Below are 26,646 nucleotides of genomic sequence, written 5' to 3'. Positions count from 1 at the left end.
AGGAGAGGGCTGTATTGACACCTCTGAATCCAGCCTTGGCTTCTTCCATGAATATCAAGGCAAAATTGTGAAGTAAGCCATGTCTGAACTGGGTATTTTCCTATTTCTTCTTCCTGCCTTCCTATCCCATACCATCCACATCACCCAAGATTCTCATACTGGCTGGCCTGCTCAGGAACTCTTTATGCATTGCACCCTCTTTTGTCATTCAAACATGAATTGAACATCTAATATAATCCATGCATTTTGTCTAATAGCTAGAGATATGAAGCTGAAGAAGTCTGGGAACTCATAGTCATATAGAGATAAACCTAGAGATAAACAAATGTGCTAATCTGCAAGTCCTGGAATGAATGTATAAATAGGCTAAGGGACCACAAGGAAGGGAAATAAGAGGCTTCATGTCTAAGAGTGAGATTAGGGAGTGAAGAGTCCAGGTGGATCTTTTCACAAGAGGTGACATTTTAGTCAGAGAAGGAGTGGATCTGCAGAACAGCCTAAGATTAGGAGAGAGTGTGCAAGGCACTCTGTGAAGAAAGAAGACAATCAAGGAGGTTAAAGAATAGGATAAATGATGCTCAGAGGAGGGGCAGAGAGTAGCCAGAAGAAAGCCTAACTGGGAGGTTTGAATGTTTTGAAAAGAAGTTTGGGCTTTCTAGACAACAATGGGTTCCTCAGTGCTTTTAAGTAGGCGAGTGGTTTCTATATAATAAAAGCCTAATATGCAAATTGTCCCCTCAGGCAGTCGTTTAACCAAGAGTTCCATCAGGAGTTTGACCACTCGCTATGATGTGCCCCTACCACTAGGGGGTGGTGCGGAATATGGCAGGTGTCAGCCATGCAGAGCTGGCAGTGGGCAGCAGTGGAGGCACTGATTACCCCTATAGGCCCTGATGAGAGCAGGACTGTGGTGGGATTGTGGAGCAGGTAAGCAGGCAGTGCCAGGCCAAGGCAGGTGTGAACTGGGCCTGATCACCCTCCTGATTACCCAGCAGACAACAACCAGAGGTGGCAGCAAGGGACAGGTCCACTTCTCAGCTCACAGGTGCTGAAGGATCTGGGTGGAGGGAGGAACCCTGTCCCATTTGATTACCCTGCAGGTGGAATGGTGGAGCAGATGAGGGGACAGCACCAGGCCAGGGCAGAGTGCCAGAAAAGGCTGCAGGGCTCTGAGGCTGGGAGTCTGAGCGGGGGCCCGATTCCCATAGGCCACCCTAAGGGACTCCATCTGTGCACAAATTTGTGCACCAGGTCTCTAGTTTTTAGAAAGAGCATTGTGATAATATGATGGGAAATGAATAGGAGGAGAAGAAATCTCTGGTTAAGTGTGTAATTCAATAGACTGTACATAAGATGATAAGAATCTAAAAAAGGAGAGTGGCAATGAAGAGAAAAGAGGGGATGTTTGGAGAGACAGTTTAGAAAGAACGGGATTGATTTATCATAAAATATAAGTGTTGAGAGAGATTTAAATGCAAGAGAACTCTGAGGTTTCTAGCTTGGCAATGGCTAAAGTAGTATGTCCATGGGCTGGGACTGGAGTTTTGGGGAAATGCACAGAGGAACTGGTGAGCTCAGATGGGAATCTGTTGAGCTGTAAGTGTCTACAAGATGACCAGATGAGTTGAGGTCCAAAGCTCAGGGGAGGGCTAGGGCTGTGGACATCAGTTAGAGAATCATAAAAACATTATTGAGTGATATCTGAAGGGAATAGAGGAAATCGACCAGGGAGGGCCTTTAGGTCTTACGTTGGACAAGGCCTTTTATTTCAAAGTTAGTTCTCTCTTTCTCACATCTGAATTAAAACTCTCAATCCTTCATGATCTCAACACACTCTTTAGAAGAAAGTAGATGTCTGTATTATTTCTAACTAAACAATAAATGACTTATCTCTAGCTTGTTGAGAAGAACTTGCCTTTGAGGTCAAATCTAAAATCCCACAGATAAGGTTGTAAAAAAGGTATATCACTAAAACTGACATCACCACCATGTAATTTTATAAAACTCTTGGGAAGCATCTGGAAATGATATTAGTTTTATTACATAGATGAGTAATCTAAGATTTAATTATTTAATGAATTAATCTAAGATTTGGAATAATTTAATGACTTATCTGAGTTTACATATGACAGAGTTGGGATTTGGTCTCTGTTTTCCTAAATTCTATGTTAGTAGGTTTTTTTGCCCTTATACTGGTCTGCTTTTCAAAAACAATAGGTAGGAAAGCCAGTATTCTTCTTCTTCTTTTCTTTGTTAATTCTCACCCAAGTATATTTTCCTTTTCTTTTCTTTTTTTCTTTTTTTTTTTTTTGAGTATATTTTTTCTATTGATTCTTACAGGACAGTGGAAGGGGAGGGGGAAGAAGAGTAGAGAGAAGGTGATGGGAGGCGGAAACATTGATGTGAGAGAAACATCAATTGTTTGCCTCCTGTTTGCACTCTGGCCTAGGCTGGGAATCAAACCTGCAACTCAGGTATGAAGCTTTGACCAGTAATTGAACCTGTGATCTTTTGGTGCATGGGCTGACACTTTAACTGCTGAGCCACACCAGCCAGAGAAGAAAGGCCAGTATTATGTTTTGTTTTGTTAAACCTCACTAGAGGATATTTTTCAATTGATTTTTAAAGATTGGAAGGAAGGAGAGAGACAGAGAAAGAGAAACATCGATGTAAGACACATTAATTGGTTGCCTCCTGCCCAACCAGAGATCCAGCCTGCAACTGAGATACATGTCCTTGACTAGAATTGAACCTGGGACCCACACCAGCCAGAGCAGAAAGCTCCATATTCTTGAATGCTGTTGAAGCACCTTTCTTTCTTATTGTGAAGAGGGAAGAGGGAGGTCAGTGAAAGTTTATGATGGCAAAAATGCCCAGGAAATCCCATGTGGGGAGTATTTCTCCAGATTTTCTTTCTCACAGGCTTTCAAAGGTGAATGCTTTGCCCAAAGCCTGCACTTCTACTGTGAGTTGCGACTACAGTGGGGCTTCTCAGGTCACAGCACCCAGGTGTCCACTCTGTAGTTTGCCCTCTAAAATCTGCCCCCATCTTTCAATTCTTGGCCAAATGGCAATAAATTCATGCATATTTTCAAGCAAAATCACTCAATTATCAATGTTAAAACAAAAGACTAGCACCTTTAGTGTTATTTGTGTTATAAATATCCCCTAGTTTTCAGTCCCAGAGTAAATAGCATAAGCTTAATAGCTTTTCATTGTAATGCACTTTTATTTACCCAACCTGCTTGGGGAAAGAGAAAGAGAAAAACTTAACCTTTTGCAGTTTTTTAAAAATGCATTTTATAGTCTGCTTAATCAACGGTGGTTGTTTCAGCTATATTTTGTCCTGTAATCGATGTTTTAGATGGCTTCACCAGAGACCCGCAATAGGATTTTTATTCAATTTACATTTTTTACATTTAGAATGCAATTTTCTCCGGCATGTTATTTTTCTTGTAAGTTTCACTAAAACATGGTGTAATAAGTAGATTACATTGCTAAATAAAAAAGAACAAATAATAAACTAGAATCAAATTATTAATTTTTTTAAAGACTGAGTCAATATACACATTTGATTATGTTTAGAATCTAGAATATTTAAAAAGATATAAAACAAATAATTTTGAAATGGCTTTATAAACTGGAAAGGCATAAGAGTAGAAAATGTACTTTGAAGATGAAGATCAGTTTCACCACAACATCATTGGTATTCAACAGACATTTATTAAACGCTAAGTTACAATCAGGGAGCTAGCTGGGTGCTCAGGATAAAGCCACCAATCACTCAGAAATAGTTGTATCCCTCATGGAACTTTCATAACCTAGCAGTGGAGAGAGAAAGAGAAAGAAAAAGTGAGAGAGAGTGTGTGTTTGTATGTGTGTGTGTTTCTACACATATAGATGTGTGTACATGTTTATATTTTCACACATATGCATATATAATATGTACATAGTTACACATATATTCTACTAATTTACAGATTTGATGAGGGGATCACATCATTGCAATTTTAGCTGACATTTGATTTCTAAGTGAGCTTAAATACTCCTTCATAATTTTTGTCAATTATCTTTCTTCTAAAAAAAAAGGCTATTCATATAGTAACTTACTTTTGGCTTAATAATATTTTTATTCATTTATATGATAATGTCATATTTACTAAAAAATGTTTCCCAGTTATATATATATATATATATATATATATATATATATATATATATATATATATATGAAACGTCTATCTCTCTGAACTTAAATAAGTTATTATATAATCAATCTCATCAATCTTTTTTTTCTGACCTTTGTTCAGATTTCCAAGCTTAGAAAGTCTCACCCACCACTCTACTCCCTTTTCTCCCACCAACCTGAGTCCAACAGAGGAGAAAAAAGAAATCATGTTGTGTGATCCTAATGCTATATAAACTGACTTATACATGCGTAGTACTTACCATATATTATTTAATTACAATAAAAATTGGATCATAATGTATCTACTATCTTGTAACTTTGGATTTTTGCCTTTCTTTAAATAATAAACATTTCCCCAAGTCAATAACTACATATGTAATCATGTTTATTGGCTATGTATGTGCAATTTATATACCCCTCAAATAATGAATGCTTAGATTTGTTTCAAATTAAAAGTAAGGTTGAAGTGGACATCTCTATATATTATTTTTCCCCTGATTTGTCCCTTAAGATATATTTTTATAAATATAATTTTAGGCTCAAAATTTTGGGGGTCAAAATATATCTAAATACCTAAATACATTTTTTTTTTAGATTTCTCTATATATGTTGCCAACATGCTCTCCCAAATGATTATGTATCCATAAGAAAATAAGGATCTAAAGACAGAGAGATCTGGGAGAATATGAGGTCATAGACTCTAAGATGAAACACAATGGCAAGTGGTGGCTAAAGCTGATGATTCAGGAGACAAGGGAAGACTGGAATTCCTGAGCAGGTTATAGGAGATGAGATCCAGTGCACAAGCATTTGATAGCAACTAGGAAAGTTTATTTATCAAGAGAGAAGGCAAAAGATAAAGGTACAGATACAATTAAGTTGACAAGTTTGGTGTTGTAAGATATATTTTTCTCTTCTAATCTTATTTCTCAGAGAAATAGCAAGTGAGATCATCAGTTGTAAGAAAAGGAGAACAGGTTTGAAGAGACAGAAGGTGTGAAATAATCTTCCAATAGAGTAGGAAAGGAAATTGACTAGGGAGAGGAAGAAAATTGGCTGAGCAGTGCTGAGGATCCGCCTGAGCGTTGTGGTTGTAAATTTAGAGCAATTCCATGTGGCATGGTGATAGATTTTTCTCCCCTGGCCATTCTCTGCTCAGATGCAGGAAAAGAGGGCAGGGAGTTTCATTTAACCAGGGTTGTGGTTTTTCCAGGTGACTCTTACAGATGAAAAAGGGGGAAGGATGATTAGGTTGTAGACAAAGGAGGGATGGAGCATGGGACTTTGTCTAGTTAAAGAAGACAGAAATGAGGAGTACAACATAAAGGAAAAAGGAGCATGGGTAATGAACCGAATGGAGTTTCTTTAAATGTTGTGATTAGAGTACTGGGATAAATATGTTAAAAAACCAAGAGTCTTTGTCCATAGCATTCTCAAAACCAAAATTTGGAGATGTTAAAGGTAGTGATGAGATCTAGATTGAACTATGAGGGTAAGTGGCTGAAGTGGATTCACTGAAGACATTTCAAGTAAAGAGGTCAAGTTTCTGGGGGGACAGGCTGTTGAATGGACCATCTGCATGATTGCTGATGTCACCAAGAATGCTGACAGGAATAGTGACCATGAGCCAAGAGCTTAAAAGCTTTAATGAGTTGTATGACTGAGAGATCAGGGAATGGTTGAAGAAGAAAGAGTAGAAGGTAGTTTTGTCTAATGACATATGCTGCCCATTAGGTTGAGGTATTGAGAGAAGATTGAAAAGACCTAAAAAAAACAATGGCAAATTAGGAGAGCACCAATCATTACCTCTTGGGTCCACAGTATGAGCATTGTGTGAGGAAACAGCCAGTACCACTTACCACTTACCCTTCAGGGAAAGTAGCTGGAACCCACCTTCCTTGACCTATTTAGATAGATTGTAAGATAAAGGGGGGGGGGGGGGTGTTCAGAGGAAAGACTAGGAAGGTGGAAGTGCCAAAGAGAGAACATACCGTATTTTTCGGACCATAAGACGCACTTTTTTCCCCTCAGAAGTGGGGGGAAAAAGTCCCTGCGTCTTATGGTCCAAATATAGCCTACACATATACTTTAAAAAAAAAAGTTTTTTTTTACTTGCCCGGCTCTGTGTGGTCTCTGTGTGCTTGCCCGGCTCTAAAATGGTTCTAAATGCTGCTGTTTACTTTACAGGGTTGATTACATGTATTTATGACTGTGATGTTGGGTTTTAATGCACATAAAATATTTTAGGACACTATTTGTTTCAGAATCTTTTTCTCTTCATTTCCCTTCTCTAAAAACTGGTGCGTCTTATGGTCCGGAGCGTCTTATGGTCCGAAAAATACGGTAAGTGACAGAGCAGAGTAGAAGGATTTGGTTGATGTGGGGTGCAGATTGTTATATGTAAAGTTATTTTTGTTTTCTTTAATGACCTATGCTTTGAACTTCTAGGAGAGACTGAGGTATATGAGGCACAATAGCATTAGTCCTGATGGTTTCTTAGGGGAAGGCAGGGCATCAATTCCATTTGTAGTCTTTTTCTTAGTTATAATAGGGAGAATCTGATAGTGAGAGTAATGGTCTTATCATGGGCCTATGAAATATGGAAAAGTTTTTGAAATCCAGCTGAGAGTAGTATTATAGTGTACTGAGCTACCCACATTGCTTACCCCTCCCAGAATGTTCTTTGGTATTCTGATCTGTTTACTTATTGCATGTAATGTGATATTATATTGCAAAACATAATGTTTGATGTTAATTCTTAAGATTAGTTTACAGCTTAGTAGAAAAATATCAGAATTCTTTTCTTCCTTCCATTTAAAAAAATTAAAAAATTCCCTCCTCTGAATTTTCCATGACCTTTTACTTTAGTACTTGTAATTTTTATTATAATTTTTGTTAATGCCTTGTATCTATGACTTAAACAATTTTCTATTACTCTACAGTGCTCAACAATGTATCTTACATACAGAAGATCTTAATACATATATATATGTATAAATTTTAAAAATTAATGAGCAAGCTGGGAACCAGAAAGCCTGCATTAGAGAATCATTGGGTCTCTCACAATGTACATACACTTGAGTGAGTTATATAACTTCTCATATTTGCATCTATAAGGTAGGGATAGTAATGATCCTGTCTACCTATAGGCTGCTGAATTTGTAAGAAGTGTGAGAATTACATGCAGCATTAGAAAATGCTTTGAAAATTGATTCTCAACAAGCTATTTCAAAACGGACGCTCAAAAAATATTATCATTCATTACTAGACAATTTGATAATTTGTAGCAGGCACTTAATATATGTTTGGCAATCATTTTTTGGCTCAGATATATTGGAAATAAAAAGCCTGGTTAGGCTCAGATAATAACTAGGCTCTGTCTCTCTGCCATCTTTCCCATACTTCAGAAAACAGCAGCCAGGCTGAAACCGGTTTGGCTCAGTGGATAGAGCATTGGTCTGTGGACTGAAGGGTCCCGGGTTCAATTCCGGTCAAGGGAATGTACTTTGGTTGCGGGCATATCCCCAGTAGAGGGTGTGCAAGAGGCAGCTGATCAATGACTCGCTCTCATCGATGTTTCTAACTCTCTATCTCTCTCCCTTCCTCTCTGTAAAAAATCAATAAAATATATTTTAAAAAACCAGCAGCCAGGAACTTACTGACTGTAGTTTTCACCTCCAAGTTAAACAAAAATTTTCCATGGCTTCATACCATACCTGAAATCCCAACATTACCACTTTATTCCCTGGAGTTAAATAATGTCTTTATTCTCCAAATTACATTTCAAAGAAAATAGAGAAATAGCACCATACATGTGTCTTGGATTTGAATTCCAATTTTGTGGTTTAGTGGCTCAATGACTTTCACAAGTTTCCTAATTTGTAAAATACATATAGTGATAGTATCTTCCTCTTAGAGTTGTCATGAAGACAAAATAAGCTAAAGTATAAGATATTTATATGGCATTCTGATATGGTACCTGGCCAATATTAAAAAAATATATAGGTATTTTTAAAGCCATCACGAAATCTCTAATAACATAGTGAGAATGATAGATGAAATGAAAAACAAAAATATAATACAGAGAATCAACAAATGTAATAGATTAATAATACAAGCAAACTCATGGGGAAATTTATCAAGGATAAAACAAGAAGAACGTACAAGAAATTCTAGAAATGAAAGAGGGATATATCTGCAGATACAGCATAGATTAAAATTAAATAAGAGAACATTGTTAATGCTTAATGCTCAATAAATTTAAAAACTTAGATGAAATAGATACATTTCTAGAAAAATATTATAAATCACCAAGCTTAGAAAGAAACAGAACATTAAAATAATCTTATACAATTAAAAAAATAGAATCATTAGTTTCTCCTCACAACAGGTTTAGATAATTTTATAAATGAGTTATAACAGAGTTTCAGAGGATAGATGATACCTCTGTTCAACCTAGAGAATAGCAAAAGAGGTAATTCCACCCCAACTCATTTTGCAAAATGAGTATAACTTTGATATCAGAATCACCAATAAGAATATGAGAAAATAAAATTGTGGGTTAATCTTATAATAAATATAGATTCAATAATCCTACCAAAACCAAAATTTTTTTTAAAAAGTCTATTAAAATAAATGAATACAATATACAAGAATATGTGTAAAATATGTATTCAAGAAATCAAAGGTTGAAACATTATAAATCTATTGTTATAATTTAACAAGTTAATATATTTAAAGAAGAAAAATCATTTGGTCATCTTAATAGATGCAGGTAAGACAGTTAATAAAATTCAACAATCTTAGCAAAGTAGGAATTGAAGGAATCTTTCTTAACTTGATAATGTGTGCTTACCAAAAATCTTGGTAGTGGTGAAAAATTAGAAGCATTCCATTTAAATTCAGGAATAAAGTGAGGATATCTCCTGTTACTACTTTTATTCAACAGTGTCCTAGAGATCTTAGAAGGAAAAGTGAGGTGAAATATAAAAAAGAAGTGTATTAGTTTGTTTGGGCTACTATAATAAGATATAATAAACTGGCTTAAACAACAGATAATTATTTCTCATATTTCTGGAGGCTGAGAAGTCCAAGATCAAGGCACTAGCTAATGTGGTTCCTTCTGAGGGCTCACTTCCTGGCTTGGGAACAGCTGTCTTCTCTTGTTGTGTGCTCCCATGGTGAAAGGGATAGAACAAGCTCATCATGAGGATCCCATCATGAGGATCCAAGCCTCATGACCTCATATAAATCAAATTGCCTCCCAAAGAACCCATCTCCAAATTATATCACATTGGGAGTTAGGACTTCAACATATGCTTTTGGGGGGGAGGGGAGGGGGGTTGGAGTTTCAGGGAACACACAATTCAATCCATTGCAAGAAGATATCAAAACACAGAAAACCAAAATGGATCCACATAGAAATGTATCTACTGACAAATACTGTTAAAAACTTTGGTTGTCAAAATGGCTGGAATGAGATTAACAGACAAAAATCAGTTAAATTTATTCTACCAGAAACAAACCAACAATAAATATTTTTGAAATATAGAATTTAAAGTAGCATTGATAACATATAACACCAAGACTATATCTTTGAGAGAACAGCTAAGAAAACTTTATTAAATAACTTTATTAAAGAAGAGTTTAATAAATTTTAGAGAGGAGACACTATGTTAAGTAAAATAAGCCATACAGAGAAAGACAAATACTGCTGACCCTTGAACAACAAGGGAGTTAAGGGTGCCAACCCCCTTCTTCCCAGCAGTTGAAAATCTACACCACATGTGTCAAACACAAGGCCCACGGGCCAAATCCGTCCAGCCAGGCCTTGCAATGTGGCCCACACCGCGCTATCACTGCACTCCGCTGCGTTTCCATCACAATGACAGTTTATGACTGTTCAGTAAACCATTCGGCCCGCGATTTAGGCTGGATTTTAGATTTTGGCCCCTTCTCTGATTGAGTTCGACACCCCTAATCTACACATAAGACTTTTGATTCCCCCAAAACTTAACAGTAGGCCCTTGGAATCCACTGGGGAGTGATTTCAGGATCCCCTGCAGATATCAAAATCCGGGGATTCTCCATAGTTGGCCCACCCAGTTACAGATTCCCAACCTCAAACTGAACATACTGTTTTCAATCAGCAGTGGGTTGAATCCACAGATCTGAAACCTGTGGATATGGAGGGCTGGCTGTGTTTATTGAAAAAATCTGCATATAAGTAGACCCACATTGTTTAAAACTGTGTCGTTCATAAGTCAACTCTACTGTACACTCTCAATTAATGTTGTATCTAAGAAAACTTATAGAAACAGAGAACAGATTAGCAATTGCCAGAGACAGGGGTGGGGTAACAGGTGAAGGTAGTCAAGTTATAAGATAAATAACTTCTGGGGATGAATGTACAATATAGTAACTATAGCTAGCAATACTATAGTGCATATTTTAAAGTTGCTAAGAGAGTAGCTCTTAAAAGTTTTTATCACAAGAAAAAAAATGTAATTATGTGAGGTGATGGGTGTTAACTAATTGTGATTATTTTGCAATACATCTATATATCAAATTATATTTCATACCTTAAACTAATTCAATGTTATTTGTCAATTATATCTCAGTATTACTGAAAAGTAAATAAATATTTAAAATAAAAAACTTATGTTCAGCATAGAAAACTATGAATTTAATAGACTTATGTTATAAAAGAAGATACTTGGAATGATTAAAACAGATAAGAAATTAATATTGAGAATATGTAAGAATATTATTGTAAATCAATAAGAAAGAAGTAACCTTAATAGGAAAATTGTCATTCAATACAAACAACTAAGTGACAGAAAAGGAAACCTAAAATGCAAATATGCATGCCAAGAGTCTCAAAGTCATTGGTTACAAGGAAAATGCAGATTAAATATCGATACACTAAAAATGCTTTATAAGATTGGAAAGTTAGAGAATGCAACAGGAAGGTAAAGATTAGGAACTATGTACTACACCAACTGGGGAGTAATCTGTCAGAACGGGGTCCTGTTAATCATAGGCATGCTCTGTGACACAACATTTCTGCCTCTGAGTGTAGTGCCCTCCAAAGAAATTCACCTACACCCCCTTTTGAAGCCATTCTTGGAACCACTATTTATGTCTATATAAAGGGTTGGAGTGAGTTGAAGGTAATCTGGGTACCCCTAACTGGGAGTGAATAGGTAAAATAAGGTAGCTTTAGAGGATGAAGTTCTATGCAGCAAGTAGCAAGAACTGTCTAGATATGCATATAAGCACTTTAAATGTATCTGTAAAACAGAACTGAGACTCAGAAGAAAGTAAGAAAAGATAGCATACAGAAATTAAAATACATGCAAAAGCATATATTGCAAAAACACATACAAATGAAAAGATTTACATCAAACAAATTAGCATGCTTGCCTATGGGGAAGGGGATGTGAGAAGAAAAGAAGAGGGAAAGAGAGACAAGGGAATGAAGGAAGCATGTTCAATGATCCGAATACTCAATATTATAAATATGCCCATTCTCTCCAAATTGATTTATAGATGAGATAAAATTCTAATAAAAATTTCTGTAGGGTTCTTAGTGACAAGTTGATTCTAAAATTTATGTAAAGGCACAAAAGGTTAAGAATGGTAACTATACGCCCAGGAAAAAATTACAAAGCAAGAAGACTACAAAAACCATGACTTATTGCTCAGCTTTAATAGTTAAGAACATGATCTTGGCATGTGCAGCAAATAGACTGATGGAAAATAATATAGAACATAGAGTAGAATATAATATAGAACCCCACATATATAGAAACCTGGTATATGACACGGGACATAGACTATGCATTCCTTCCCACGCCATGTATAAAATCCAGTTGCAGATGTTTTAAAAACGTAAGTATAAAAACAAAATTTTAAAATTTTTAGGCTACAAATAGAGTATCTTTAATTTTGTTGTTAGACATAATTCCTTAAATAAGATAAAAACTTTAACCAAAAATGTTGGTAATTAAAATTAAAAAGTTCTGTTATCAAGGGGCTTCAAAAAAAAGGTAAAAAAAGATGTTTATCACATGTAATAACAATAATGTGTTAGTATCTGAACATAGTGCTGTTGTTTTTTTAATTACTATAGATTAACAAGTAAAAGACAAAAAAAAAAAAAAAAAAAAAAAAAAAAAAAAAAAAAAAAAAAAAAAAAAAAAAAAAAAAAAAAAAACAGAGAAAAAACAGCCAAAAGGTATGAATTCAAAAAAAGAAAGTAAAAAAATAATAAAACAAGTGGCAATAAACATGAAAAGGTATTCAGGCTTATTAGTATTCAGAACAGCACAAATTAAAATCCTAACAATGTTCTATTTCCTACACCTCAGAATGGCAAACATTCTAGTCTGGCAACACCAAATGTTGGTGAGGCTATGGGTCGGCCCAGTCTTTCATATATCATATGTGCACACGTACAACCACGTTGGAAAGCACAGGTCTTAGGCAGTAAAACTGGTGTTAGACGTAAGCCATGACCCTCCCTCTTTCACATATATTTTGTGCTCTAGAGAAACTTGTGCATGTGGACACCAGGAGGCAGGTAGGAGAATGTTCACAGAAGCAATGCTCATGTTAGTCAGCATAATTAGAAAGAGCTTACTGTCTATAAAACAGTAGAATGGGTAGTGTGCAGCCATAGCATCTAATGTTCTATAGAGGTGAAAGTGAACTGCATTAATTCATACTACGTTCAGCTACATTCATAATATATACAACACTAGAGGCTCAGTGCACAAAATTTGTGCACAGGTTTGATCTCTAGACCTGGCCAGCAATCAGGGCTGATTGTGGCTTTCCTTTCCCTGGCTGCCTTTGCTCTGTGCCGCCCCCTCATGATCAGCGCACGTCATAGTGAGCAGTCAAACTCCTAGTTGATCAAACTCCTGAGGGGACAATTTGCATATTAGTCTTTTATTATATAGGATAGATTGGCACAGGTGAATATAAAAATTATATGGAGTGGAAACAGTATGTTGCAGACAACCCAATTAAGCATTCTGTTTATGCGATTTCTAAAAACATATAAATATATCAATGCTTGTTCAGGAATACTTATATGTATAGTGAAGTACAACAAAATGAAAGTTGTAAGCATTAGAAAGAAGGGGGAAGAATTGAACTGGAGGTGTGTCAAAAGTATGAAGAAATTTATCTTTTTTTCTAGCTTTTATTTCTTTTGCTGTGTGCTATGAATGTGGGTGTTCCCTTATTTTTCTTTTTGCTCTAGGTTACATATACATATAGACACACAAAACTGAATATGTAAATATGTTCATTGACATATTTATATTCATTTTATTATATTCATTTTTTTTTACTTTTTAAACACATATTTTTATGTTTTAGTTATAATTGACATACAATTCACTCTTTTGTATGTATGTAATATTTCATAATAAAATTACAAAAAAAGAGTGAAGCTTCCAGTTAGCATATACAGTTCAACCTCAATTCTCAAACGTCTCCCATTTTGAACAATTCTGTTCTCAACCAAATTGTTCAGAGAAAAAAGTCTCAGTTGTCAACCAAACTTTAGTTTTTGACCTGACAACCCTTTCATGCTGATACCTCAGCATGACATAAAGATGGCTCTCGGGGAAACAAAGAAGAGAATGCTTTTGTTGCTGGAAAAAGCAAGATTAGCACAATTTTAAAACATAAAGAGGCCATCTTGAGTACTAATGTTGCTAAGGGTGTGAAAGAAACAATGATCACAGGCAATTGCAGAGGTAGAGAAAAGATTGTTGATTTGGATAAACAAAGAGCAGTTAGCCTCTGACATTTCTGAGGCAGCGATATGTGGCAAGTAAAGATGCTGTACGCTGATCTGAAAGACACCCTGGAATGCGTGCTGCAAGTGATTCCTTTAAGGCTAAGAGGGGATGGTTCGATAAATTTAAGAGAGGAAGTATTTATTTATAGATGAAATAGTACATTAGACATGTACTGTATATAAGAAAGGTTAAAATAGGTGATCATTGAGGAATCTGGAATGGATTCATTCAACTTATATTATTTCTAATGGGGAAAAGTGATTTGGTTTTGAACAAATCACGTCTTGAACAGCCTTCCAGAATGAAATAAGTTTGAGAAGCAAGGTTCCATTGTAAAAGGTTTCAAGTATAAGCTAGGACAGTGGTCGGCAGACTCACTAGTCAACAAAGCCAAATATCAATGATTGAAATTTCTTTTGAGAGCCAAGTTTTTAAAACTTAAACTTCTTTTAATGTAAGGTGACCAGATTTTAACATTGGTAAAGCGGGACACCAATTACGAGAGGAGGGGGGAGGGGAGTGAGGGAGTCTTGATTAAAAATTTGGTTTATATGGAGCAACAAAAATTTTCATAGAATGCAAAAATAGTATTGCAATATATTTTTTAAAACTTCAACATATGTACAATTTACAAATATAATAAATAAAAAAATTATGTATAGTATTATTTTATTCTTTGGCATATTTCTCATTTGAGTGAATTTTTTTAGTAGATTGCTGTCTTTGTTTAAAAAGTCATGAAATTTTTCACAAGAATTTGTTAAATTATATTTCACACATAGAATGGCTTTCAAAATTTCAACACTTAATTGTAACCTAAGTCATAAGTGTCACTTTCAAGGCTGGCGCTAGACTTTGCTGCCACTATAAAATATAAATAATACGAATACTGTCTGCTAACTTCAAGAAAATTTATGTATTTATGAAATAAATAAATAAATTCCTTACCTAAATTATCTGAATAGCTGATTTGTAATGACATCACTTGTTTAACTAGCTTACTAGCACGCAGTACGATGTGTATCGTCTGAGAGACAGTTGCAAAACGTTTTCATCGTTGTGAACTTTGATAAGCAGTTCTCAATAATCAGTTCTCAACAATTATTTGTTACTATTAAAGTTTAACATTATAAAATTAACAAAAATAATATAAAACTTATATCCTGGCTAAATAGCCACAGGGCCGCCAAAAACCATAAGTGGTGCCTCGCATAAAGAACGCCTCGCACAGCGAACGCTGCACACAACGAACTTCATTTCATGATTCGTACAACGAACTTCGTTTCACACAACGAAGTCGCCCGAGCTTCCACGACCGCTTTGCCCGAGCTTCCACGACCGCTTTGCCCGAGCTTCCACGATCGCTGCCGATGTATTGCATCCTTCCGCGCAGGCACTGCAGGCAGTCGTTAGTCACTGCGCTTAACTTAAGCACCTATCGCGCCAATCGTTCTTCATTACGAATTAAATCACGCACGTATCACGGCAGTCGTCCTTTTAAGTTAAACTCAATATTTTTTTATATCATGGCTTCTAAAAAAAGCAGGAAGGTGATTTCTGTTGAAATGAAACAGGAAATAATTAGGAGTGAATGTGGGGTAAAACAGTGTGACCTCGTCAAAGAGTTTGGCCTCAGCAAGACCACCATTTTCACCATTTTGACAAATAAGGATGCAATCAAATCAGCCAAAGTAGCCAAAGGAGTATCAAAACTATTTCATGAAAAACATAGGTCTTCAATCCACGAGGAAATGGAGAGGCTATTAGCGATTTGGATTAAGGACAGGCAGGTGAAAGGTGATGTAACAACCCAAGATATTATCTGTCACAAAGCCAAGAGAATTTATGACAATCTAAAGAAAAACGTCCCTGGAAGTAGCAGCAATCAAGATAATGAAGAAGAATTCAAAGCCAGCAGGGGGTGGTTTTTTAGATTTAAGAAAAGGTGTGGAATCCACAGCGTTACTATGCATGGTGAGGCTGGCAGTGCTGACAAGAAAGAAGCAGAAAAGTTCTCTATTAACTTTCAAAAATGTATTAAGGATGAAGGATACTGCCCACAACAAGTGTTCAATGCCGATGAAATGGGTCTTTTCTGGAAAAGAATGCCGAGCAGAACCTTCATTACAAAAGAGGAGAAGAAATTGCCAGGACACAAAGCCATGAAGGACAGACTTACCCTTATGTTTTCGTCTAATGCCAGCGGAGACCTCAAGATCAAACCTCTATTGGTTTATCACTCTGAAAATCCAAGAATTTTCAAGAAAAATAACGTTATTAAGTCCAAACTGCCCATCCAGTGGAAGTCCAATCAAAAAGCCTGGGTGACCCAAGTTATCTTCAACGAATGGATTCTGGAAACCTTTGCTCCTGCCATGAAGAAATTCTTGCAGGAAAAAGAACTGCCGCTCAAAGCCCTTCTGATACTTGACAATGCCCCTTCTCACCCAAAAGACCTAGAGGAAATATTGCAGGAAAATTATCCTTTTATCAAGGTGCAGTATTTGCCACCAAACACCACATCCATTCTTCAGCCAATGGATCAGCAAGTTATTGCGAACTTTAAAAAACTCTACACTAGAGCCCTCTTTAATAAGGTGTTTGAAGAATGCGAGTTTGGTGGAGACAATATGACTGTCCGAAAGTTTTGGAAGGAGAAATTTGATGTCCTTATGGCAATACGACTTATACAGAAGGCCTGGGAAGAAGTGTCACAAAGGACCCTCATTTCTGCTTGGAAGATGCTTGTGCCTTCGTGGACCCAGGAAGAAGCAGTAGTTGATGGCACAGAAGTGGTGAAGGACATCATCACAGTGGCCCAAAGGTTGGAATTAGAGGTAGAGGAAGAGGATGTAGAGGAGCTTATTGAGGAACACGAAGAAGAGCTGACAACTGAAGAGCTCCAAGCACTTCTGGTCCAGCAACAGGACAATGCTCAAAGGGAAGCGTCATCTGATAACGAGGAGCAACAATCAAACAATCAACCAATCCCAACTGCTGACATCAAGAACATCCTGGTCAAATGGAAAGCAGTTCAGGAGTTTAGCAATGCCCACTATCCGGATTCAGCTGAAGCAAACAGGATCAACGATCTTTACTCCGATACTCTTGTCCGTTATTTCCGGCAGATGTTGGAGAAAAGAGAAAAACAAACGACTTTGGACAGGTTTTTCATGAAACCATCGGCCAAAAAGCAGAAAATGGATGAAGATGTGCAAGATTCGGTAGACTCTACTTAGTCTGTCTTAAAATTAAAAAAATGTGTGTTTTTTTTTAAAAAAAATTATGTTTTTAGATGTATCTAAATAAAAATAATAACAAAAAATTTATCTTTTTTATGTCATCTTAGCATATTTTATGCTACAGAACGAATTATTTTTTTTAACATGTATTGTTATGGGAAAACACGTTTCACATAATGAACTTTTCGCATAACAAACTTGCTCCTGGAACGAATTAAGTTCGTTGTGTGAGGCACCACTGTATTCCCTTCCTGTTCACCTGCCATTCCCTAGCTTGTCGTGCATTTTTTCCAAAAATTGGGACTTTTTAAAAACTCCATGAGACGAGGGACAAATTGTTAAAAATCGGGACATCTGGTTAACTTATTCTGATGCCACTTCTTCAAAATAGACTCGCTCAGGCCGTGGTATTTTGTGGAAGAGCCACACACAAGGGGCCAAAGAGCCACATGTGGCCGACCACAGAGCTAGCACAATTGATGCTCAGGCACTGTTTCTTCCCTAAACTGAAATTTGCCTTACCTTGTGATTTTATGCAAAAATAATTCCAAACAGCCTGAGCTAGGCACACGCACACACACACACACACACACACACACACACACTGCTGCCGCAGTTGTCACTCTGCTTTCTCCTTCTCCAGCTTCACTGCTGAAACTAACAAATTAGCAGGCCTCCATCACAGATGGAAGGGGGACCGTGGGGAACAAAGCCAGCCAAAATGCTGAACCATCTAGATTTCCTTCTAGACCTGCAGGGGGAGGGGCTGGGGCCCAGGGAGGGGAAACTCGGCAGACCCTGGAGGGTTTTCAAGCAGGAGGGAGCTGTTTGAAGAGCTCTCAGGAATGCTGGCCTGTGGGGAAGGCTTGTGTGGAGTTGACCTTCTGAGAGCAGAGTATCAGGCATATCAAATACACTCACTGTTCTGAGATTCCTTCTTCCTTTGGACGTTGCTAAAAATGGAATCAGCTGCAAACAGTATGTGACTGTGTATGGTAATTTGCATAAAGCTTGTTAAGGGAAACATTTAGCCAGAAACATGGTATGGTCTGGGATCAAAATATTATTTTTAAGATGAAATGGAGTAGCATTCTGGCAAGCCAGCGCAACCTCGGAAGATTGCCTACCCTTTTAAAATGGCTTTCTTCCAAAATACCTCCACAAACTCCTGCAATGTCTAAGCATGCCTTTGCAGTAGCTTTCTGCACTGGAGGTAAAAACACATCACTCAGATATTGGCAGTCCCGGGGTCCGCCTCGTACTAACAGGGCCGTGTCAGTCCTGAAGCAGGGAGTCGTGAAATCCAAGAAAACTGGGTAGATTTGTAGAGTGAGTCCAGTTTGTGAAATCACCGTGTTCTTTCTATAGCATTTTTTTTTCTTGTGAATTGGGACCACATGGCAATAGAAAAAGTTGCATTCAAGCCTTTTACTAAAACATAGTATTGACATGATTTGTCTGCCTTTGGCACATTGTCAAACCTACCTCTGCTAGAAAATACGCTTAACTTTAGATGTTTTGAATTAGAGGCACTGGAAAACCTAGGAGTCCAACCCATCAGCTGCAATAAATTTGTATTAATTCCAAGAACTGGAAAGCTTTTAAAGAAAAAAGAACGTTTTGGGGTTTTTCCTAATCATTCATGTGTGTCACCGGATATAATAAAATCATACCTCATTGTGCTTTATTTTGTCACCAGGAATGTTGATCTTGAGGGACATGCCATGGCGTGTCTCGCTAATGGAATTAGCTTGAGGAAGGGCTGTATTTAATTTAAACTTGGTAAATGGTTAGCATGACCTGGATCTCAAGTTGATTTTTGGTGTCTTAGTCTATTTGGGCTGCTGTAACAAACTACCATAGACTGAGTAGCTTATTTTATTTTTAAATATGGTTTTATTTATTTCAGAGAGAAAGGAAGAGGAAGAGAGAAATAGAAACATCAATGATGAGAATCATTGATCAGCTGCCTCCTGCGCACCCCACACTAGAGATCCAGTCCACAATCAGGGCATATGGCCTGATTGGGAATCAAACCATGACCTCCTGATTCATAGGTTGATGCTCAACCACTGAGCCACCCCAACTGGCCAACTGGGTAGCTTATTAACAACATAAATTTTATTTCTCACCATTCTGAAGGCTAGAGTCAAAGATCAAGGTGCAGCATGGGTGAGTAGGGGATTCTCTTCTGAGTCACAGACTTCTCTTTGTTGTTTCCTCAGAAGGTAAAGGAAGGGACAAGCTAGCTCTCAGGAGCTTCTTCTAGAAGAATATTAATCCTATTCATAAGAGCTCCACTCTCCTAACCTCCCAAAAGGCCCCACCTCTAATATAATCACTTTAAGTAACTTGATTGGGGGGGGGGGCACAGACATTCAAACCACAGCACTTGGGTTTCTCCCCAACCTCTTAATTGCTTCCCCTAGATGCGCAATAAAATTAGAGGAAACTTCAAAAGTAAGGAAAGGGAGACATTAAAAACGGAATATAGAAAGAAAGGAAGGAGACCCTGGCCATTTTGGCTCAGCTGATGGGAGTCATCCTGTACACCAAAAGGTGAAAGGTTCAATTCTTGTTCTGGGCACATATCCAGTTTGCAGATTCAACCCCCAGTCTGGATGCATATGGGAAGCAACTGATTGATTTGTCTCTCTCATGTTAGTGCTATCTATCTATCTTCCTCTCTCTTAAAAAAAGGGGGGGGGGAAGGAAGTAAAAAGAAAGACAGGGAGAGAAAGATGAATTGAAGAAAGAAAAGTATAAAACAAGAAAAAATGGAGAAGAGAGAAGAAAGAGAGGAAAAAGCAGAGGTGAAACATTCATTTAACACCTTGAACTGAGCAAGCTTCCATGAACCTCAAACTGCATACTGGTGACTCTGCCTCCCTTTGGTAGAAGCATCAAGTCAGGGTCTCACTGGAAATTGTTTTTACTTTTTATCCCTAAAAGAAAGCAGTCTATTAGATTAACAAGTAATTCGAGCTTGGGACCTGTGAAGTCTAATTAAGATCCAGTTTCCAGCAAGAAGGGGAAAGGTGCTCTGAATCCTGAGCCCATGTGCTCATGCTTGACATTTTGACCTTTCAGCAATGCTCCCAATGGCATAAAACGGACAGCTCTCATGTTAGGTTTGCAGAAACAGAATTTAATCTAAAAGGTATATCATTTCCCCCCCACTGCATTTTTTAAATTTAACTTACACACACACACACACACACACACGCACACGCACACGCACACACACACACACACACCATGCTTGAATTTAAAGCTTTTCAGGTACTTGAGCAGAGGCCTGTTACATATCATTGTATCCTTCCATAACACAACAACATACCTGCCGTTTCAGGCCAGCGGGGACATCCCGTAGTGATTTCTGTAAAAGGGCCATTCTTCCACATAATCACTGGCTCGGCAGCTTTGGTGCCCCAACTTTTCTTTGTGTCAGCAGCCCTGAATTACAATGTCACTCTTTCTTTCTTACAGTTCTGAGGACAGGCAGAGAGGGAGAGGGAGTTTGTTATTTATTTGCCTAACACAAAGAGGAGTTCATTTCAAAAGCAGACAGTGCAGGGGAGCTGGGCCATACTTTTGTATTTGATGAGCTTTATTGAGGATTTGCATACGCAGGAAGGAAAATGGACATTCTATCTGCTCCATGTTATTAGCTCACATGCTATAAACTACTCTCTTTTGTCTAGTTTGAAGCCCTGGAATGTTCCTCTTAATTTTTTGTAGTTTTGTCATTCCCTTAGGGGTACAACCTTAGCAATGTCACCAAAACGAAACAGTGAGAGATGGATTATATCTTTTGAAAATGACATTGGTTGGAAAGGAGAAAAATATTCATGGTTCCATAGCTAATAATCTAACATTTACATAATGTTAGATTATCTGAACATTATGAGAGTATTCATTATTTTATTTTATGTTAAATATATTGGAATGAGGTTTCAGGTGTAGGTTTCTATGTTATAAGATCTGGGTTTTGCACCATGTGCTCACCACCCAAAGTCAAATCTTCTCCTGTCACTATATATTAGGACCCAACCCCATCCCCTTCTGTCTGGTAATACCATGCCACCACACCTCTGTGTTCATGAGTTTCAGTTTTATATCCCACATATGAGTGAAACCATATGGTTCTTAGCTTTTTCTGATTGACTTATTTCACTTAGCATAATGTTCTCAAGATCCATCCAAGTTGTTGCAAATGATGGTATTTCATCCCTTCTTATGACTGAGTAGTATTCCATTGTGTTTATGTACCACACTTCTTTATTCAGTCCTCTATTGCAGGACACTTTGGTTGTTTCCATGTCTTCCACCGTGAGTATTGCTGCAATGAGCATAAGAGTGTATATATTTTGTGAATACATGATTTCTATTTTGGGGGGTATATACACTTAGGAGAGGGATTTCTGGGTGGAATGGTTGCTCTATTTCTAATTTTTTGAGGAATCACCAGACTGATTTCTATAGTGGTTGTACTAAATCTACATTCTCACTAACAGTGAATTAAGGTTCCCTTTTTCCCACAACCTCTCCAACACTTGTGATTGCTTGTCTTGTTGATAATGGCCACTCCAACAGGTGTGAGGTGGTATCTCATTGTAGCTTTGATTTGAATTTCTCTAATTGCCAGAGAGGTTGAATATCTTTTCATATATCTGTTGGTTGTTTGTATGTCTTCTCGAGAGAGGAGTGTCTTCAGGTCCTCTCAGAGTATTATTTAAAAGGAGATAACAAAAGGTTACATGTAGAGTACAGCATTATGTCTCATTTACTTTGTCCCACTCACTGTACCACACATCTTTACACATGACGTCTTCACCTCAATCCCAGGAGATAAGTATCATTATCCCCATTTTACAGATAAATAAATAACCCAACACAATTAAAGAAGTTAAGCAACTTGTCAAGGTCATTAGCTACTAAAGAGGAAGAGAAGGGATTCAAACTCTGGCTGATGAACTCTAAAACAACATTTCTTCTCTAACTTTGTCCTGAATTAGACTGGGTTCAAATCCTGGTTCAGCCATAAGATATATATATATATATATATATATATATATATATATATATATATATATATCTGTTACTGATATATAACCATGAGCTGATCACTCAACCTTTGTACTTAGTTTCATTATCATGAAATGCAAATAATAATAGGAACTCCATCATACAGCTCTTATGAGAATTAAGTGAATTTATAAGAAGTTAAGTGCCTTAACCACATCAATCGTAAGCTCCCATCAGTGTAGCTATTAATAAAAATTTTTGTAATTAATAGATATAGTCACCCTTTATTGTATGCTACTTATTATTTTATCCTGGTTTTAATAAATATATTGTAGATATGTGCCTTTTATTAAAAGCCTACTCAAATCTGTTTTGGAACCAAAATGGGAATAAGTAACAAGTGTTTGATTAATTCCATATTTTGCTGTACTGAAGGGCCTGTTGCTCAATTGTTTGGCCTGTCTCCTTTCAGGGGACCTGCATAGGAACTGTTCATGAGGACACCATCTGGTGACCCTGAAATGGTGCCCTCACAGCATGCCATCACCGGGAAGATGGGCAACAGATGATTAGTGAAAATAAAATTTTAGCTGGAAACTATGTGGGAACGATTCTGCTTTCACATATGGGCAAAGCCTGACCGGAACTGGGGAGATCGTCCCTTCCTGGTTTCTTTTCAAGGTCTTGCAAAAAGCTCTGAAAACCATCCCATGCCATCTGGACTATTTTTTTAAAATAATTGTGACTTCTGAAAGTAAACATGGTTAGAGGAAGTATTTGGAATAAAGAAATTAATAAAATTCTTCTAGTTTCATGGGGTTGCCCTAAGTCTCAGTCACTTATTTTTTTACTCTCCCAGTCATTAATTCTAAAGCATCCATTATGTACAAAGTGCTGGTGTGGGAAATTCAAAGATGAATATCTTACTAATGACTATTTATTGAATCTTTGTTAATTTAGCACACTATGAAGAGCAGAAAACCCTACTCCAAAGGGCTCAAGGAAAATGAGAAATTTATTGTATGTAAATAAAACATCCACTGGTAGATACCAGCCTTCAGCAGAGCTTGATCCAAAGACTCAAGTGATGTCATCAGGATCTCTCTCTTTCTCTCTCTCTCTTCTCTCTTTCCCTTTCTCTCTCCCCCTTTCTCAGTTCTGTTTCTCCCTGCAATGGCTTTAGACTCTGAAGACCTCCAGGATACCCTCTCATAGCTTCAAGGCTGTGGCAGGAAGGGCATTTCTCTTTGCCACTTCCTTCAACAAAGTCTCAGGATTCACTCTTATTTGGTGCGTTTAGCCTGAATCACACCCCCATCTCCGATGGGCTACACTTGGAGCATTTGTCCTTCACTGGAGTATAGAATAAGATTCATCTATAGGCCATAGATTGTGAGATGGAAAGGATGGTGCCAGAGGAAGAACAGGGTATTGTAACCAGAAAAAGGAAAATGTAGTGAAAAGGAATGAAATGTCCATTATGATTAGATGGCATAAAAAGCTCTCCCAATCTATTCCCCTTCGATTTTTAGTTGGGCTCACAGCCACACAGTTAAAGAAATAAGCTCCAACTTCCCTTGAAGCTAGGTTGGTTTTTTGACTAGGTTATAAGATGTAGCTGAAGGCTAGGGTGCAGTTTCCAAGTATAATATCTTCCTTAAAAGATAGCAGGTACTTGCCCCTTGCACTTCTCTTCTTCAGCTCTTCTTTCTATCACCCTGCTGTGTTCTGAACCAGAGGCAGATGGTGGTACCCTAGGGCCAGCTAGAAGAAGCCAAGAAATGCCACGGCCAGAATACAAGTAGGGATTGGTTTGACTTTAAGTCTATTTTTTTTCCATTGAACCATTTTATCAAGGACTTGGACAAAAAGAGATTTCTGAATTAACAAATGTAATACAAGTGAATAATGTACTGAAAGACGTCACAATGGAGTCTGAGCAAGTTTCCAGCTAAGTATTGACTCTGTGGACTTTGTAATTATGGACCAATAAAGAAAATTTTTCAAGTCTCAGTTTCCAGTATGTAAATAAGGATATTGCAAAGATGTAATATCATTACATCTTTGTATTGATATTACAAAAGATGTAATTGCAAGGATGAAGGTAAATATTGGGGGGGGGGGGAATCTAATTGCTGAGCTACAAAATTTGAACTTGATTGATAATGGAGACATTTTAGGTTTTTAAATAAAGCTTTTAATCCAACCTTTGATTTAGAAAAGATAATCTGGTAATTGTATGTTGAAAGACTTGAAGGAAAAGAACCGAATTAGGCAGCTCATGTGTGTGCTGTTACAAGCCTAGGTAACAGAAAGAACTAATAGAAATTAGAAAGTTTTAAAAATGCTATTTGGGAGATGAATGATGAGGAACTGGGGCCTGGATATGTTCTATCTAAGAGGACATCAGGACACACAGTAACCAGTGAAAAAGCAGATCTACAGTTATTTAAGGAGAAGTCAATAAAATTTTATGTCGCTGAACCAGCTTTAAGCATTCTTTGTTCCTGGTTTCTTCCTCTTCTGCTGGCTCAGCTTTAGCAGCCATGACCCTGAACCCCAAAGCCAAGGTGGCCTGAGCCCAAACATGTTGGCAGTCAACGTTAGCATGGGCCAGGGGGTTGTAGGATGTGTTGTGGACCAAATTGGGGCCTAGGGGCATAATGAATATGCTTTTTTTAGTGCTGGAGACATCAAGCTTATTAAGGACTAGAGCCCCAATGCACGAAAATGTGTGCAAGAGTAGGCCTTCCTTCCCCTGGCTGCCAGTACCAGCTTCGCTCTGGCACCCGGAACCCAAGCTGGCTTCCCTCCAGCCCAGCTTCATCAGGAAGGACATTCAGTCTAATTGGCATATTTCTCTTTTATTATTATAAATAGCTAAGTGCTTCTTCATTAAGTACAAATTTAACGCCCAACAGCCTCCTTAGTAGCAAACAGAGCAACAATCCAGGATGACATCACTGGGTATGGCACCACCTCCAATTGGAAAACTGCTGAAACAGGTGGATTTTTACATTTATGAAGGTCTTTATCTCAAAATAATAACAAAAGAATTTGAAGCTGCAAATGAAAAGGCACTTTAATTTTGGGAACAAATCAAATATGCACAGATGTGGCCAGAACATCTCTGCCGAATTTGCTGATGTCTTAACAGAGGCTGTAGTTGACTCCATATTGACCAGTAAAAAATAAGATGAACCATGATCTCGTGGTTGAGATCATGGAGATGAAATATAAATCTAAAACTGATACAAACTAAATAAGGGTCTTGTTTTGGACCATCGGGCATGGCATCCTGAGATGAAAAAAAGAGAAAATAATCTTCACATGCAATGTGTCAGAAGTGAATCCTGGCTTTTTTATATAAGAGCACTGAAGAGAAAGTAACTAGTAAAAGCTGAAAGAAAATTCATTGACTATAGAGTTAAAAAATGATAGAACTGAAAAGGAAAGCCTGTGATGACTCAGATAAAGGATTTGTTGTTATTAAACAAAAGAGAATTGACCCATTTTCCTTAGGTGCTCTTGCAAAAGAAGGTGGAGTAGCTCTGCACAGAGCTAAAAGGATAAATATGGAAATGTTGACTCTTGCTCATGGTGGTGTAGCTTTAAATTTTTTTGATGACCTAAATCCTGATTGTTTTTGGACAAGCAAGACTTGTGTGAGTAGAGAAGAGAAGTTCATCTTTATTGAGAAATGTAACAACCCTTGCTCCAAGGACCAAATAAGCATGCATTCACTCAAATCAAAGATGCAATAAGAGATGGATTGAGGACTGTTATTAATAAAATGCTATTGATGATGGCTATGTACTTCCAGGTGCAGTAGAAGTGGCAATGGCAGAAGCCTGACTAAATATAAGCCTAGTTTAAAGAGCAGGACCCAACTTGAAGTCCAGGATTGGTTGAAGTTCATTTACTAATTATTCCCAAGGTTCTTGCTCAGAATTCTGGTTTTGATCTTCAGGAAACACTAAAGTTCAAGCAGAGTATTCGGAATCACGTCAACGTGTGGTTGTGAACCTGAACACAGGTTATTCAATGGTAGCAGCAGATATAGGCATATGGGATAACAATTGTGTAAAGAAACAGCTCCACTCCTGGTCAGTGAGATTATGTGAGATGGAATGTCTTCCCTAAAAGGTTAACTTGAAGCTTCCCTTGTATTATCGAAATCATGAAATGCTACAGAGTGATCCTAAGAATACAGCTATAGGATTTTTGTCCAAGCTACCAATAATTTTCAAAGGAATTTTTCTTTCTCATATGAAGAAAGGAGAGAACATTGGCACCTATTCAAATTCCAAAGGTTGGAATTATAATTACAGTATTTTTTAAATTGCACTCAGTGTATACACATAAATCA

The 26,646-nt window shown here is 37.4% G+C and overlaps 1 pseudogene; it reads left to right on the top strand.

Moving 5' to 3' along the window:
• Positions 1 to 26,420, top strand: part of LOC118715415 — a 37,342-nt pseudogene extending 10,922 nt beyond the window's left edge.
• The last annotated feature ends 226 nt before the right edge of the window (positions 26,421 to 26,646 follow it).

This window comes from Pipistrellus kuhlii, unplaced genomic scaffold (genome assembly GCF_014108245.1).
Source record: "Pipistrellus kuhlii isolate mPipKuh1 unplaced genomic scaffold, mPipKuh1.p scaffold_m20_p_1, whole genome shotgun sequence".
NCBI classification, from domain to species: Eukaryota; Metazoa; Chordata; class Mammalia; order Chiroptera; family Vespertilionidae; genus Pipistrellus; species Pipistrellus kuhlii.
The sequence above is the reverse complement of the archived record's forward strand: the minus strand, read 5'-3'. Positions and strand labels throughout refer to the sequence as shown.